This window comes from Pteropus medius, unplaced genomic scaffold, assembly GCF_902729225.1.
Source record: "Pteropus medius unplaced genomic scaffold, Ma_sr-lr_union100, whole genome shotgun sequence".
Lineage (NCBI taxonomy): Eukaryota > Metazoa > Chordata > Mammalia > Chiroptera > Pteropodidae > Pteropus > Pteropus medius.
The window spans coordinates 34,627,467-34,644,187 of record NW_024349800.1 but is presented as its reverse complement, the minus strand read 5'-3'; the positions used below and the strand labels follow the sequence as shown (position 1 = coordinate 34,644,187).

The 16,721-nt window shown below is 32.1% G+C and overlaps 1 protein-coding gene, 1 non-coding gene and 1 pseudogene across 10 annotated transcripts in view; all 3 read left to right on the top strand.

The window, feature by feature from the left end:
• FOXN2 (forkhead box N2) overlaps positions 1-16,721 on the top strand; it is a 55,341-nt gene that overhangs the window by 12,311 nt on the left and 26,309 nt on the right. Inside the window, exon 2 of one of the 9 annotated variants that reach the window (XM_039887208.1) lies at positions 12,386-12,514. The exons of 7 other annotated variants lie outside the window; for them this stretch is intronic. The gene's annotated coding sequence lies outside the window, so the exon portion shown is untranslated. Of the gene's footprint in view, positions 1-12,382; positions 12,515-16,721 lie in introns of those variants that run through there. One more of the 9 variants, XM_039887216.1, reaches the window with a different exon arrangement.
• On the top strand, positions 1,973-2,091 carry LOC120622557 (5S ribosomal RNA). Its single transcript, XR_005658493.1, has one exon. It is a non-coding gene; the product is annotated as a 5S ribosomal RNA (ribosomal RNA).
• LOC120622537 (uncharacterized) lies at positions 15,399-15,517 on the top strand (annotated as a pseudogene).

Sequence of the window (16,721 nt, the reverse complement as noted above, 5' to 3'; positions counted from 1 at the left end):
TATGGAGTTGGGGATCCTGGTTTCTCCCACTTGCAGGTCCTCTCCTCATGCTCTTCATAGCTCTCTTGATTGGTCCCTGTATCCTGAACTGTCTTGTCAAGTTTGTCTCCTCAAGCCTAGAATCTGTAAAGTTACAAATGGTTGTGACATCCAGACCACCCTTATATCAGCCCCTAGGACAAAAAAATTGGGAAGTTGATGCCCTATAAGAATTTAAAGCATCAAAAGGAGGAAATGAAGAGGAATTTTCACTCAAAAGGCTAACCTTATAATGAGCTCTTTGTTCTGCTTCTGTAGATATGCTTGCGCATAGGCCAAAGGACAGGGTAACCTGGAAATTAACCAAAGACTCATCCTTCCTTTTGCTTGTTCTGTCTAAATAACAAATGTAACTGCCTGTAACCCATAGCAGCTCCTGAGCTTGGTAACTGCGTGTAACCCATAGCAATTCCTGTGCTCTGTAATTTGAGAACAAATTACCAATTGGCCTAGGCCAACTGGCCAGCTGTAACTGCACGGATGAGCCCCATATACGCAAGCATGCCCCTGAGCTCAGGGCCCAGATCTTCAAAGCACTAGCTCTTCTGGGACCACCGGCATAATAAACCTGAGTTCTCCAACTCTCCTAGTGGTGCTTGGTTTCTCTCTGGTCTGATTTTTGCAACATTTCTGCAACAAAGGAAGTTAAAAGTCTTTTGTCAAAGATGTATAAGTAAGTTGGTGGCTGATGCATCTGCTTTATTTCAAAGCCTTACTCTTTTCACTTTTTTAGAACAGTATGCTGCTATATTTACTCATTCATTTAAACATTTGCTTACTAAATAGTCTGTGCTAGAGCATTAAAATGGATGTACTGGTTTCTGCCTACAAGGGTTTATATTCTAGTTCAGTATTTCTTAAGGAGACAGTAGAATCGATGTAAATTGTGACTAGCATTTCTTTTAAAAAATTGAATAGAAAATTTCCATGTGTTGTATGTGATGAGGGTAAATGTGTTATTCATTGTTTTTCCAGTTATTTGTGTATATGTATAGTAGATCTCTGTAAATGTATTTCTTATTGGGGAATAGCATTAATAGTTTGAAAACTACTGGTCTAGTGGCAGAGATTGTAATATAAGCAAGTAATTATGAATAATCATAAATAGCAAGTAAGTTATATGATAGAGTTTTAATAGGATGTGTAATGGAAAAAGTGAATAATTTAAGGAAGGCTCCCGGAGAAATGGCTTTGAGCAGTTCTCACACATGGAGTAGTTGGCTTTAAATACATCTAAAGTCATGAAAGAGTGAAAGAGTATAGTATATTCAGGAAGCTGGGGTGGTGTGAAATAGTGGCAAATGGAGGCAGATTTTTTACAGAATTTGTAGACCACTATACCAAAGATTTTAGGTTTTATTAGACCCATGGTTTTTCTGGAGTCTCTTGGTATTCTTTTGTTAAAGAGCAAATATATTTACATATTTGATTCTATTCTACAATCTAGAAACAATTTTAGGAACAGAAAATTTTGCCATATAACATATATGCAGTATAAAATGGTGATTATATGCACAACTGTTGGTAAAGTCAATCATAGTCAAAAAATGGTTGAGCAGTTATGAGGTGACTGTAAAAAGTTCCTTTTCTGCTTTTTTTTGGTGTGTTTTGTCATCTGCTGGCTATTGCTAGCAGACTAACGATAGCAGGTACTAAAGTTTTAAGAAAACATTATATTAGAGAAAGGTGTTTGTTCTCTTTTCCTTTGAATTAGGAAGACAACCATTATTCAGTTTTGAGGACACTTAGGGGCCAGTTATTGGAATATTAATATCAAACCCATTTCTGTAAGCCTCAGTTGGCAAATATTAACTACAATTATGTTTTGTATGGCTTGTAATATTTTTTCAAGTTTTGCATTATTTCCCAACATTTAAATATTGATATATTTCACACAAAATATCTAGAGTTCTGTCAGCTCTTAAAAAATTGAGTCTACGGCCATGCTACCCTGAGCAAGCCCGATCCCATCTGATCTTGGAAGTTAAGCAGGGTCGGGCCTGGTTAGTACTTGGATGGGAGACCACCTAGGAAGACCAGGTGCTATAGGCATAAAAAATAAAAAATAAGGGATTGTAAGCTAACAGGGTCTTTGCAATCTGTGAAGTCAACCAAGGGGTGCCTCGCCTAAAAAAAAAAAAAAAAAAAAAAAGATTGAACATTGTGGCAGAATTGGTTTCATATTCCTACATAGTTGGAATTGGCTAATGCTTATAAGTAAGTGACTTCTTTTTGGCAGTCTCCATCATTCTCTGTTGTCTTATACCAGTAAGCTCTAATCATTTGTTCCCTACCTGGTCCATGTAAGGCATTTGAATTGCCTGTTACGTATTGTACTTGGTGAAGTGTTTTTAAAAGGGGATTTTGATCTTTGAAAAGATTCTATCAGTATTGAAGAGGATAGATTAGAAGAATATGAGAAGGATCTGGTTGGAATTTTAATGCAGTAGTGCAGGTAAGATGTCCTTTTCTGCTTCTGAACCATAAAACTTCTCAAAGTACTACCATATATATGTATTACTTATCCCTTCAACTAAATTGTAAATACCTCATATATAATATGTGCTAGTCAGATGATTATTGAATTTAATTTCATTTATTTTTAAGACTGCCATGTTTGTCACAAAGATGAGTTTTCTTTTCAGTTTTAGAGTACCTCTTAAAAATGTATTTTATACATTTTTTATGCATTTCTTTTTAAAAACTTTTTTATACATTTTAAGTATTGGTTGCAATTCTAAAAATAAGAAAATGTCGAGTACTTTTAAAGCATGTGTTACATATGAGAAACAGAACAGGTAGCTACTATATAATAAGATAATAGACTTTAATTAACTTTTCTGTTTGCCAAACATCAGGACAAAACATCATGGGAAAATTGATGTCTTGATTTGCCATGTAATTTTATTAAGTTGGCTTGAAGATTATTCCAAAAGCTTTTTGTTATTGTTTTCTACTGATACCTAGAAGTAGTTTTAAATTAATATTACCTGTAGTTTTTTATTTTCCTAAATTCCTTTTTTATCCTTTTTTATTGTAAAATCAACTATAGATATAGAAAACCACGTAAACAAATGTGTAGGTTAGTGAATTTTTGTAAAGCCAATACCCATATAGCCATCTTCCAGGTTAAGGAATAGAATTTTGCCAGCCATCTGAGGAGCCCTTCCATATCTCGCTTCCCAAACATAATTTCCTTCCTTCAAAAAATAACCAGTCTTGACTTTTTTTTGAAGATCACTTTATTTCTTTTTGACCGTTATTTTTTTTTTCTTTTCATTGTCTGCTTCTCTTAAGGCTTTTTCTTATGTTTGTCTTATATTCCTTTAACTTAAGTCTTCATTTCTGATGTGATTTTTTTTTCACTTTATTTCAAATTCTTTCTTGAGCTCTGTCACTTTATTTCTGAGCTTTTCTAAATGGGATACATATTTTTCTTGCATGTCTTATATAATTCTTTTAAGTTTCTTTTTATCTCTCCTGTGAGCATCTCTTTCTAGCATGCTTTCATTATCTGTGGGATGTTATTCCCTATTTTTTTCTTTTATTGATTTCTTTTAATTTTTTAAATCGTGGTTTGAATATTTAGTATGAGATCTACCATCTTAAACAAATTTTTTACTGTACAATACAATATCATTAACTACAGGCACTGTTGTACAGCAGATCTCTAGAACTGATTCATTTTGCATAATGGAAACTTTATACCCATTGAACAGCCCCCCCATTTCCCCATTTTCCTGTTTCTATGAGTTTGACTATTTTCCATATTATAACTTATTATAACTTTGTACGATACTCAACATCAATACTTTTACTCCTTTCTTTATATGAAACTAGTTTTCTTGAACTTCTAGGAGGAGGCCTGGTCAGGTAACTCTTCTAACATCGCAGAGTCCTATTTTTTTTTTTTTTTAGCATGTAAAAAAATGGTAGATGGCTTTCTGATTGACTCTGTTCTACTCTGGGCAAGTTAGAGCCAGGTCGTATTTGCTTGAAGTACTCTGCTTAGAGGTGCCATATTCATTGTTTTCTATTCTCTGGTTTTTTTTATTTAGTCTGAATTAAGTACTTTATAAGGTATAGAACTTTAGCGTTTATAAAGTAATTTCATATCTACTGTTTCTTTTGCGCGACTGAGACATAACACTACAGTAAAAGGAGGACATATAAATGCAATTGGAATATAATAGAGAAAAAAATCTCTAAAAGAAGTTTGGGGATAACATTGAGGAGTTGTCATTAAATTAAGCCTTAAATATTAGGGTTTGGGCTGAATGGTGGTAGGGAAGGTAGATAATCCAGATATTAGAATAGCAGGAGCAAGCATATAAATAGAGAAATGCACAGGAAGTATTTGAACTGGCTTAGTCTAGTTTGGACTAACTTTAAGTAGAGGAGCATTAACTTGAGGATGTAGATATCGAATCACATTTATTGATGGTAGTGTGTGCTTTTTTTCAGTCTTTGTTTTGTACTTATGAAACAAGTTAGGCAGGATGTCACGTAGTGTTAGTGGTGAAGAATGTGAGCTCTGGAGCCATACTCACTGAACTTGTATCCCAGTTGTGCCACTTCAAGGTTCGTGGTATTGAGCATACCATTTAATCTCTCTGTATCTGTTTCTTCATAGAAAATGGACACTAATAATAGAAACTACCTGGTAGGGTTGTTATGAAGATTAAAGGAGTTAATACTAATGAAGCACTTAAAATGATACATGGTATCAATATACATTAAATTAATTTTTTAATATAAGAAAGTACTAGTTCTCACATTTATATTATAATTCTCACATAATTTATGCACACATACTCACATGTAGGATATATACTTATGGATAGGAAATGTAGGTCTTACCACATATGTATTTGCAGGAAAGCTATTAATATTTAAATTAAAGTTTTTAATAGCATTTAGATTATTGTAGAATGAAAGTAAAACCCTCTTTTTATGGATGTCAGAGTTATATGGTAGCTGAGCTAGAACCAAGATCTGTGAGACAACAAATATTTAAGCAGTAAACAAAACAGACAGCCAACTCTGCCCTTATGGAGCTTTCAGTCAGTTAGGAAAGATGTGTGATAAATGTTATCCAAAAGTTCAGGATATGGAAGTATATAATTTGGGATATTCTCTAGTATGGAATATTAGAGATGGTTTCCCTTAACATTTTCAAGCTGAGATGTGAATGATAAATAGTTAGCCAGGGCTGGATGAAGTGAAGAGTGTTTCAGGCAAAGGGAGTAGCATTTATAAAGGCCCTGAGGGAGGAGAAAGCATGGTCTGTCTATTCAGAAATCTAAAGTGGGTAGAACAAGGGAGAAAGTGGCAAAAGATGTGGCTAGAGAGGTTAGGTAGGGGCTAAGTCATGCAGTGTCTCATATACAATGTTAAGAACTTTGGACTTTGACCTAACGGTCCTTTTGATGGATTGAGCAAGAAAGGGACATTGTTAGAGTTACATTTTGTAAGATTACTATAGTTATATATTAGAGAACAAATTGAGAGGTTCAGGCATAGATGCAGGGAGACTAGGAAGATATTGTCAGAGCCACTGTTTATGTTTATGCAGAACACAACCATAGTGGGTACCGTTCATATAGACTCCCATTATGGTGGTGTAGATGAGAGATGATGTTGACCTGGACTACAGTTGTGACTGTGAAAATGAAGAGAGATGGGCAGATTTCAGATTTGACTATTCCAAAATTTATCTCTGGACCAGACCACTCTCCTGAACTTTTAGATCATATATATCTCAATGCCTACTCTACTTGAATATCTCACAAGCATCTCAAACTCGGCAGGTCAAAACAAAAAAACACAAAAATCAAAAAATCTCTGACAAACATTGACCTACCTCCAAGAAGAAAAACAGCCATTTTCTCCTTCAATATTCTTTATATCAAGTGGAACTAACAGTTGCTGATCCTGTCTCCTCGTGGTGACAGCTAACTACGTGGCTTAGCTATATTTAACTGCAGTTGATATAGCTACTTAGAATTTAGGCTATATTCTATGTAAGTTTATTTAGAAACTTGAATGTTTATTAGGGTAAGTTACTTTCTAAAGTATTCTTGAGATCATCTATTTGATAACAAATATCTTTAATAATTTTTAGCATAAATATATTTTACTTCAATAAGTGTACATATAGGGTTAGTTTAGTCCTGTTTAAAATAGACAATTCTGTGTTAAGTTAATCATACTTTTGTGTTGTTTTTAAAATTATACATAAAATCGGTATATTAAATCAACCATTACAGTTTTACTATATTAAGTTTTACTCTTGCTTTCCAAATTTGATACCAGAGGATGTTAGTAACATATCATTTATGCCTTTCTTGAATGTATTTCTGATCATGAATGTGCTTTTAAGAGATGGTTATTTTCAGTGTAACAGTTTAATTGGCTGTAAGAGATTTACTCCATGACTAATTATGGCTTATATTCAAGGCATTGAAAATCATATTACACATAAATAAATTTTGATGACAAAGAATGCCACCTGTTTTTATTCAAATGCCAACCAAATTTACCTTTTTACTTTAGGACATTAGATCTGTTGACGTTCAGGTTTCTGTAACTTTGTTCCTTTTGACACTACTTTTCAAGTGCAGTACAAGGCTGTAAAAGAACCAAAGTGCTGGTTGGCTAACTAGTCACTATATGGTTTGTAGCACAGGTGGTATTACTTCTAATTCTAGATGGTAAGGATGTTTTCCTCCATTAGTGATTATTTTTGTTTTTTGATTTCTGCAGTCAGTTTTTTAGCCTTTGATTTCTGCAGTCAGTTTTTTAGCCTTTAAGATATTTTGTTAATCAAAACACGGCACTGATTATAATCCTAGAAGTTGAGAAGGTAAGTTTTCTAAGCTAGATTTACTCAGTAGTGCTCCTTTTCTTTAATTATATTTAATAACATGTAAGGTAAATTAGTGCTATATTTTAGATACTAATAGGAGTTTACAAGTTACTTTATCATCAACATTTTTTTAACATTTATTAGAAATAGCCATTTTCCTTATTAGAGAAAATAATTGTCACTGAATTTAGACCTGCTTTTTTAAATCAGTATTTTTCTGTGCAAAGAAAAGTTATGTGGTAGGGATTGATTGTAAAGAGAAGTATTTGATCTTTATACAGAAAATACCAGGTTTGCTTATTGATTAGAAGCAAATATGTTTCATTTTTACTTATAAAACTATTGCTTCATTTTAACTTCTCCAAGAAATTGATGAACACTTAGACTTTTTTTTTTTTTGAGACAAGTGCTGCAACAACGTATAGAGGAACTCTATACATTGAGTGCAAATAGTACAGAATTATTTAGATAGATGCATTTAAACCATGGTTTACGCAATGTGTCTGAGCAAGTTAGGATGGGAGAAAAGTGAATTTAGTGGAAGGTTACCACAACAGAAATTTTCCCTCACAGATTTTAGTGTTTTCTGCTTTTAGCATGAATTGGAGAAAGGTTTTTCACCCCACTCAAGTTTATGGGGTTTTTTTTTTGCTCTTATGTGAAAAACAGTTTCCCAATGAGACAAATCTTTGACCCTTTTGTATTCTGCTCCCCACCCCCCTTTCTTGACTGGAAAATGCAGCTGCACACATTTTTTTTGTTCTGTTTAGAGACAATGGATCACATGCTGTGTCACCTAAATCTATGACCAAGAGGCAGTTTTATCCCTAACATAATGCATCAGTTGTCTTGGATACATGACATCATGTAGCGTTATAATCAAGCATACGTCTTTTTGCAGTACATTTGGGATTTTAATCTCAGTATTGGATTTTATGGGATGGACAGTATTAATAATGGAGAATCTTAATCAAAACAAAGAATGTATTGTTAATGGGAAAGATTATGCATTCCTTCCTTTTACATGTCTTATTTTTTTTCTTACTAAGGGTTATCAAAGTTATCAGATATTTTTATTTAATAGAATATGTTTAAAGTTCTAGCATTTGTTAGGTTTATTACACTTGCTTTGCAAATAGTATGTGCTCAATAAATGTTACTTTATTTTTGCTACCAAAGCGATAAATTAACAAAATAAAATTGTTTTCCTTTTTACAAAAGTGAATAACTGCCAAGATTTAGAATATAATGTTTCTGTAAACTGCCAAAATATTTCATGTTGAGTTTATTAATAAAGCTTATTATACTGTTGAAAAAGTCTAGGAAATATAATGCAGTGGTTTACAGTCGAGAAATTATTTCTTATTATAATTAATAAAAATGGTTCATTCCTAAAGAAATTGGAGGTAAGGAGAGGGAAATTGAATGGAAATTTCTTTTATTATGTAATATATCTTAATCAGAGACAAAGCTTCAATTTTACTAAAGAATTGAGGTAATTGCCAGGCAGTTTTAATAAAATGCACAAACATTTGGATTTCTGTGCCATAGCTCTGTCGTAGATATTTTTTCTATGAAAAACATTGTTTAGTGGTCTGAACTAAGTGAATGACTGACTGCCTATTTCCTTCGCTAGAGTTGCCTTAGCCCAAGTCAAATGGTTTTTAATACTGGTTAATTTAAAGTGATTGGATGAGAAAGCCACAAATCTGACATAAGGCCTACTCTCTGGTTGCTCTTTTACATTTATAATTTGATTCACTGATGACATTAAGTTCTTGGTGGGAGGTAAAATGGTTAGACAATAAAAAAAAAGTTTCCAAATGGTTTAAGACCATGTAAAAGACAGAATTAGAAATCATAAATGCATTTAATTAAATATAACCAAAAAAACATGATTGTTACATGCTTCAGGAATTTAGATGTTTAAAATATTTATAATGAGTTGATTTTAAGGAGGAAGCTAGAATAGTGGGGTGAAAATAGTGAGAAACAACTTTATCTCTAAGTCAGATGTTGCCATATAGTTAGTCCTCCCTTGCTTAGCTTGTGATTGACTACAGGTCATCTTCAGGGCCTCTCAGAACAATTGTTCAAGTGTTGGTTTTAACTTCTTCCCAGTTCTAGTAGAACATTACAGATGTAATGTTGCTTTTCATTCCAGTGTACTAAAAGCTTTTTAAAAACAGTAAAATTGATTGTCCTTATTACCTTGTCCAGGTGATGAGGAAAGTAATATTCAATGATTGCCTCAGGGGTGCAAGGAAAAAATAAATTGAAATAAATTTACTTTGGGATATCAAGATTTGATTATCATATTTTATTTTGATCTTAATCTTTTTTCAGTGTTATTTTTTATTTTCTAATAAGAATTCTTAGATATAATAATTATAATAAAATATAATTTTTAGCAATTAAAAAATTATCTCAAATAACAGATTTAGGGCTCTTATAATTATATGGATAAGATAAAAACTTAATTAAAATTGAAAAATGTAACATGAAGAGATTCAGTAATATAATTTGAAAAGCACTTTTTAAAAGTTTTAAATATCATTAATAGAACTGAGTTAATTGCAATTATTCCATATTTGCTGTGGAGTTATATTACTTACTAAAGTATATACTTAAAAGCTTTTACATTCATGACAATTGCTAGACTGAGAACCAGATTTTTTGTCATTAAATTTTATATTTATGAACCAATTTTTAAATGTATTATAGAATAATGCTGAAATTCACAATATAAGTAATATCTTGAGAGTAGAGAAAATTATGTTGAATAATTTAACTTTGTAAGAATTCTTTAACATGATAGTAGATTCTGAATTAGTTGGATACAAATGAAAGTAACTATATATGTAGATATTTATATTCCTATCCTGTTTTGATTATAACATTATATTTGCTACTATATTGCCCTTTCTTTTTGTTATTGAAAATGTCATTACTAGTGAAAACTCAACATTTTTTATTTCAGTGATAGTGTAGTTATTTTCTTTATTTTTTTAAAATAAAATTTGCATATGTGCGTGAGAATGTTAGTATCAGGTAAAGGTATTAATAAAGGAACTTAGATTTTTTGGGACCACTAAATAATAAAATACTAAAAAATGTTCTGAACGTTTATATGGTTTTAAGTCCTTTTATATTATTTAAACTAGAAAGATTTGAAGGGTTCTGTCATATATCATGATTGGTAAAATATGGACATAACTAACAAAGTGTATGGACACAAATAGAATAAGGAAGTGAAAATCGCGTCATAAAGAAAATGATGAAACTGTTCTTGCATCACTCTTCTGAGAAGGCCTAATTTCATTTAGCTGCCTTGCCAGTGGGTGTCATTGGTCATGAGGGAGACCCATCTTTAATACTAGATTTTCTTTTAAATTTCCAAACTTGGAAATAAAGTATAGTTACTGATTTTTACCCTAATTTTTATATTTGTAATATATAACATTTCTAATCCTCTTTAGGAAGAAAGCTAGTAATAATTTAAAAAATTAATAACATAATTACAATCTCTAAAGATAGTATTTATTTTTATACTACTCTCTACCTCTATTCTTAGTAATTTAAATTTACTCTCATTTAATTTGTACTAATAATCTTATGAAAGTAGGTATTATTAGAATTCTAAGTTGATGGGTCTTATGGCCTGCTATGTAGCAGAGCTGGGATTTGAACCTAGGCAATATGTCTTCACAGCTCATGCTCTTAACCCTCTGCTTCACTGCCTACAAATGTGATTTTAGTATCAAGAATAATGATTTAGATTTTACTTTTAAGATTTTTATATGAATTGCTTATCCCTGACAACTTCAAATATACTGCTCCCTCAAGTTTCTGTTTATTATCTCCTAGTGTTACATATATTATTTTCTCAAGGAAGATGCCTTTCATTTTATAGTTGTACACTTTGTTATTGCAGCATCTAACAACCATGACAACAGCCATGAGTGTAGTAGGGGTAAGAGGTTTCTCCTTGAAGCTTCTCAGAAAAGGATGGGGAGAGTTTATTCTGAATAGTATATTTTTTGTACTTCTTTTTCTCTACCTTTTATTCCACATTGCTAACTATAGAGATATTGTAATCATAATTCAATCTGGTTAATATGTTGGTTTTGGAATGTATTTTAAATTCCTATATACTTCTGACATTTTCAAATTCATAATATAATACATTTTCTGTCTATTAGGAGCTTACTTATTCTGTATCTTCAACTATTAAACAACCAATAGACAAAAAGAGACTTATGTCATGGGGGGATGGGAATTACAGAGCATGTGAATTAAAGTCATGCACCTTAAGGTGAGCCCTTATCAGATCTTACTCTGATTTTATATGAAATTCTAATGAAAGTTATCTGGCTTACCAATCTATAGCAAACAATGGTTATATAATTCCATCCCCAAGGTCTAGAAATCTAAAATGCTCTGAAGACCAAAAGTTTTCTCTTAACCTATTTAGTGGCAAAACATGATCTAAACTGATAATAAGACTACTGATGATTTATAAAGACTCCCTCTTTATGAACCATCCCCCTTTTAATGTGAATATACATTGTGCTGGAGAAATTTTAACATGTTTATTATGGAATGCTGCATCAAACTTCACTGACATACCATATAACATATATTTGCATTGCAGTCTCTTTCTAAAATCCAAAATATTCTGAATTCTGAAATGTATCTGCTTTCAAGAATTTTGGTTAACAGAGTATATACCAGTACAATCAAGGTGTAAAATGACTACAGTACAAATGAGGTCTAAGGTATAGAACTAAGATTAATTAAGTAACTCAAGCAATGTGAGGAGGACTTTTAGTGTGGAGATATTTCTCAACTTGAGTAATATGGATCTCTTCTAAAAAAAATAGATCCCATTTTGGGAATCGCTGACTTTAGTTCCTCACGTAGTTTTTTAAAGTCTTTTCATTTTTCTCTTTGAAAATGGTAAAATACATTTTCACACTGTTATTGAAATAAAAACACAAAATGAAAATTGACAAAATGTATGGTTCCCTGAGTATATACCCGTGAGACAACCTGAATTGAGAAACACTAATAGAGTGGCATATAGTCCTATATACTTAAGCAGCCCCTTACTCTTTATCAAGTCTTTGTTTATAATGATGGACCTGAATCGTAGTTAAATGGTTAAAATATCTTTATTTTAAGAGTATGGTTTTTTAAAAGGATGAGAACAAGTACCCTCTTTTTAAAAATTGCACTGAGTCTTTGATAACCACCTTCAACCTCCAGGAAAGTGTTCTCTACCTAATTCGAGTTGGGAATCCTTGTCATGAGCAACTTTTACTGATAAGACTAAGTCAAATTCCTCTAGTGTGCTGAAGCAGAAGAAACTTAAGAACCAATGCTCTAAGAACGAATGCTCTTAAGTCTAAGATACAGGGTAATGTACATTAGAGATTTTGCCATCAGAAACTAATGTAAACATCTGTTTTCTAGCAGCATGGTGAGCTAAATGCCTGGACCAGGCTTTCTGCTGAAAACAACCTAAAATGCTGGATAAAATGCATCAGTGCTCTGGCACAAAAGTAAAGAATATTTAGACCAAACACTAATTGGAAACCTAGTGAGGTAAGCTGAGTGCCGAAGCTGGCTATTGCCTTGAGGGTATTTACCAAATCTAGTGAGCTTCTGTTTACATGGCCTTGTGGGGCTCAGGGATCAGGAAGCAAAGCCCAAACCCAGCCAAGGTAAAACATCATGCATAAAATAGTCTTCCCCATTAACTTAGAGTTTCATATAACTATACCTTCTAGGTACAAGAGTGATTTAGAAATTCTTTGACTTAGTGTCCCCAAGGATAACAAAAGTATCTTTCTAGAATATTTCTGCTAACTGGAAAAATTGAATTTCTACTGAAAATTTATTACCACAAACCAGCCCTCACACTAGTTTGCAGTCTGAATTCACACTAAACCTTATACTAAGATTTTTAAATGATCCTGGATTGTTACTGTTCCCAGGAACTTGTGTTGCTTAGAAGCAACACAAATCATCATCATCATATAATTCCCATTGGTAAAGTTTTAATGAAAATGGTTAGCTTATAATAAAAATTTACGAACTAGCAATGGAAACAAGACACAATATAAGAGAATCAGCAAAATCAGACCCGCAGATAGTGCACATCTTGGAATTAACAGATGTAAAATATAAAATATATTTAACATTCTGTGAAAGCTTAAAAATGAGGAAAAGAGCAAACACTCTGTAAAAGAATCAGTTTTAGAAATGAAAATATACTGTAATTGAAATTAAAATTCAAGGGATAGATAAAGCAAATAGACCCCAGTGAAGAAAAATTGATATAATGAAAGATAAATCTGAAGAAATTCAGACTGCAACACGGAGAGACAACAAAGTGGAAAATAGAGAAGAGGTTAATAAAAGGGAAATTTTAAAGAGAAAACAGAACACCTTCAAAGGACTATCAGGTTTCAATACCTAATGGAAATAGAAGACCATCAAATGATGTACTCAGTGAAAATAAATCTAACAACTATGACCTATTGTAGTTCAAGATAGAATTCTATAGCTAGCAAAAATATCTTTCAAGAACAAGAGCTAAATAAACACATGCTCAGAGAAATAAAATCTGAAAGTTCACTAGCAGACTGCTTTTTAAGTGGAAGGAAAAGGGTCATAGAAAGTCTGAGATTCAAGAAGGAATGATGATCAAAGATAGTGGTAAGTGGTTATAACTAACATTTTCTGTTTAGGGGATTCCTTCGTTATTTTGGGCAACACCTCTACCTCTATATAACGTAGCATTTTATGTTTTATACTGAAAATTCTGTGCCTTAGTTTCCTTCTCATTTAGTCTCCGTCAAGCATTTCTTCTCACACCATTGTTAATATCAACCTAAGTAAAAGTGTTTTCCTCTAACCTTTTGGGAAATGATCTAAGAATTTCAATATGGAATTTTGTTTTTCTTGTCCTAGAATAGTATATCACTGTAACATTGAACATGGTACATAGAAACCTTTGTGAGATGAGTGAGCTGCACAGCCGTGGGAAAAATGGTACTTTTTTATCTTGAGCTCTCTTCTCGAGGTACTGCCATGGCCATCATACCCTGAAGCTCTAGACAAGGGTTCCAGAGTGATTGTACTGAGTTTATTTGAACTCTCCACTTTCAAAATTCTCCTTTGAGAAGAAGCTCTGTTCTTTCTGAAATGTAGACAGTTTGGAGCCTTAACACAAATGTGTATTTTGCTAAATTGTCTTGTACATTTACCTACTTTTTTGGTAGCAATGTCTTCGTTTTAGAAAATTGGTTTATTAGTGGATATATTCATAACTTGGGTTATACTCATTATACACCTAAGAAATTAGAATATTTTTCAAATCCCAAGTCATATTCTCTTGACCTTAAGTGATTATTTTGAGTGACATTTATTATGTGTAACTATATGTGGTTCGTTGAAGCATTGTTCTTAAAAGATTAATAAAAGGAAATGTTACTCTCTAGCCAAGATTTCCTTTTATTTCTTTGTTTTGCTTTATGAAGCAAACTTTCATACACATTATTAATGATCTGCTGCTGAATGGTTTAAATTCATTTTAAGTAGTTTCTCATAAAACTAGAATTTTCCAAATAAAATTAAATGTTTCTTGATTTTTGGTATGAAATATATAGACCTTTCTATTGTAATATTACATATTATATATTTTTGAAAATACTAAAATTATGCACAGCTGATGGGACACCTTGTCCAAAACATACGATGCTAACAAAAATAAATCTTAATAAGAATACTAGAGTATTTTAAAAGATATATTAAATTTTTTTAATATATAAATAAAAAAACAATCATTTTAGGATGAAAAGAAAAAGGTGGAAGTATCTTGATGGAAGTGTGTGTAAGAAAGGGTTGCAGATACAGGAGTATGCAGGCCAGAGTAAAATGCATAAAGATTTTTGAGAGAAGAGCTCATTAAGCACTTCCAGGAAAATGCATATGGCCAAGCTGTGCTAAGAAGAGGAACATAGATTGAATGAGAATTGTGTACAGTACTGTATTTTCAGCAGCTCGCTGGTTTCTACTGTGTTAGTCTATTTCGGGTTCAGCTGTTGTTATTTAGTAGTACGAAAACACATACTGAGAAAAATCATGTACAGACCAGTATGATTTTCACATTATACTAAATTGTTCCCCTATTTATCAGTGAGCTAATTCATGTAACAGAAAAACTGGGTAACAGAATAGGCTGTACTAAGACTATAAGAAGTAGCTTCTGTTTTTGACTTGAGGCCTTTGATAAGTTTGTGACCTTTTTGTGATTTGATTTTTTGTGAAATGGAAATACTATAACTAACTTAATCTACCACAACCTTTCCCCTTTGAGTTTATTTTAATTTTAAACTATAAAAATAATAAACACATTAAAGAAATACTGGAAAGTAGAAGGACAAAGGAAAAAAATTAACAAGTTACTAATATAAACCACTGTAACTATGGCCATGCCATCCTGAACATGCCCAACCCCATCCGATCTCAGAAGTTAAGCAGGGTTGGGCCTGGTTTATACTTGGATAGGAGACCACCTAGGAAGACTAGGTGCTGTAGGTGTAAAAAAAAAACTAAAATAAAATAAACCACTGTTAATTTTTGTGTATTTTCTACTTTTATACCAGTTTTTAATAAACTTTTGTTTATTTCACAGTCTTCAAGACAGTCATCTTTAATGACCACTACATATTTAGTTTACTTAACAATTTTTATGTAAGTCATGTATTTTTCATAATTCTTGGATGAACATCTTTGTGTGTGGGGGGGTGTGTGTTGTGTAAAAGAGGGAGAAAATGAGGAGAGAAAATCTTTTTCCCTATATACTTTACATCTTAGGATAATAAGATTTTATCCTAAACTTGTAACTCAGAGGAATAATGTATTTTCAATCATCTAAATTAGTTTCTGCTGAGAATATCTGTCAATAGTATCTGTTGTAAGTAGCATTGCTAAAATATAAATTCCTTAAGAGACTGAGTGTACTTTAATGGACAAAACGAATATTGAACTCGGCCTGGTTTATAATTTTGGCTTTAATGTTTATTAGTTTTAGAACCTTAGGCAAATGACTTAAGTCACTTCTATTTCCTTATTTATAACAGTGAATTTCAGTTTTCTGATTGTTACTAGTGAGGCTGTTTCCTACCATTAAGGATTTGTATCTAAAAATAAAGGCAGGTATCACATCGCTTGTTACAGAGTGGACATACATGCTGACTGTAAGTTAATTTCAGTTTGAAATAATTATGATTTGAGTGCTTACTCACACCAACATTTTGTTAAGGTTTATTCGGAATACAAAAGTAAGACTTTCCCCTTATGGAATTCAGTCAGGAAGAAAGGACCATGCATAGAGCTAAGTAGTGATTCAGAATAAATAGAGATGATGTGTTTTAAAGTCTATAGAGTCTGTTATTATAGTAAAATCTCAGTAAATGTTAGCCATTGCTATTTGGCACTCTAATTTCTATATGTAATTGAAGGTAACTAGAGATAAAGGTGAAAAGACAAAAGTGGACAGTTAGAAATTAGTTATTTTCTTCTTAAACTAAATGCTGAATTTTTTTTTTTTTAAAGCAAGACTTTCTTCAATGAATTTTCATCTATCATATTTTTAAAATTATGGGTAGAGAGACTTTGGTGGTAAATGAACGATTTGATCAGTTACACATATAGGACAGGATGTCATCTCTGAAATATATTATGTGCATATATGCACGTGTGTGTGGTTTTCATAATTGAAATAGAAACCAAATTTGTTATA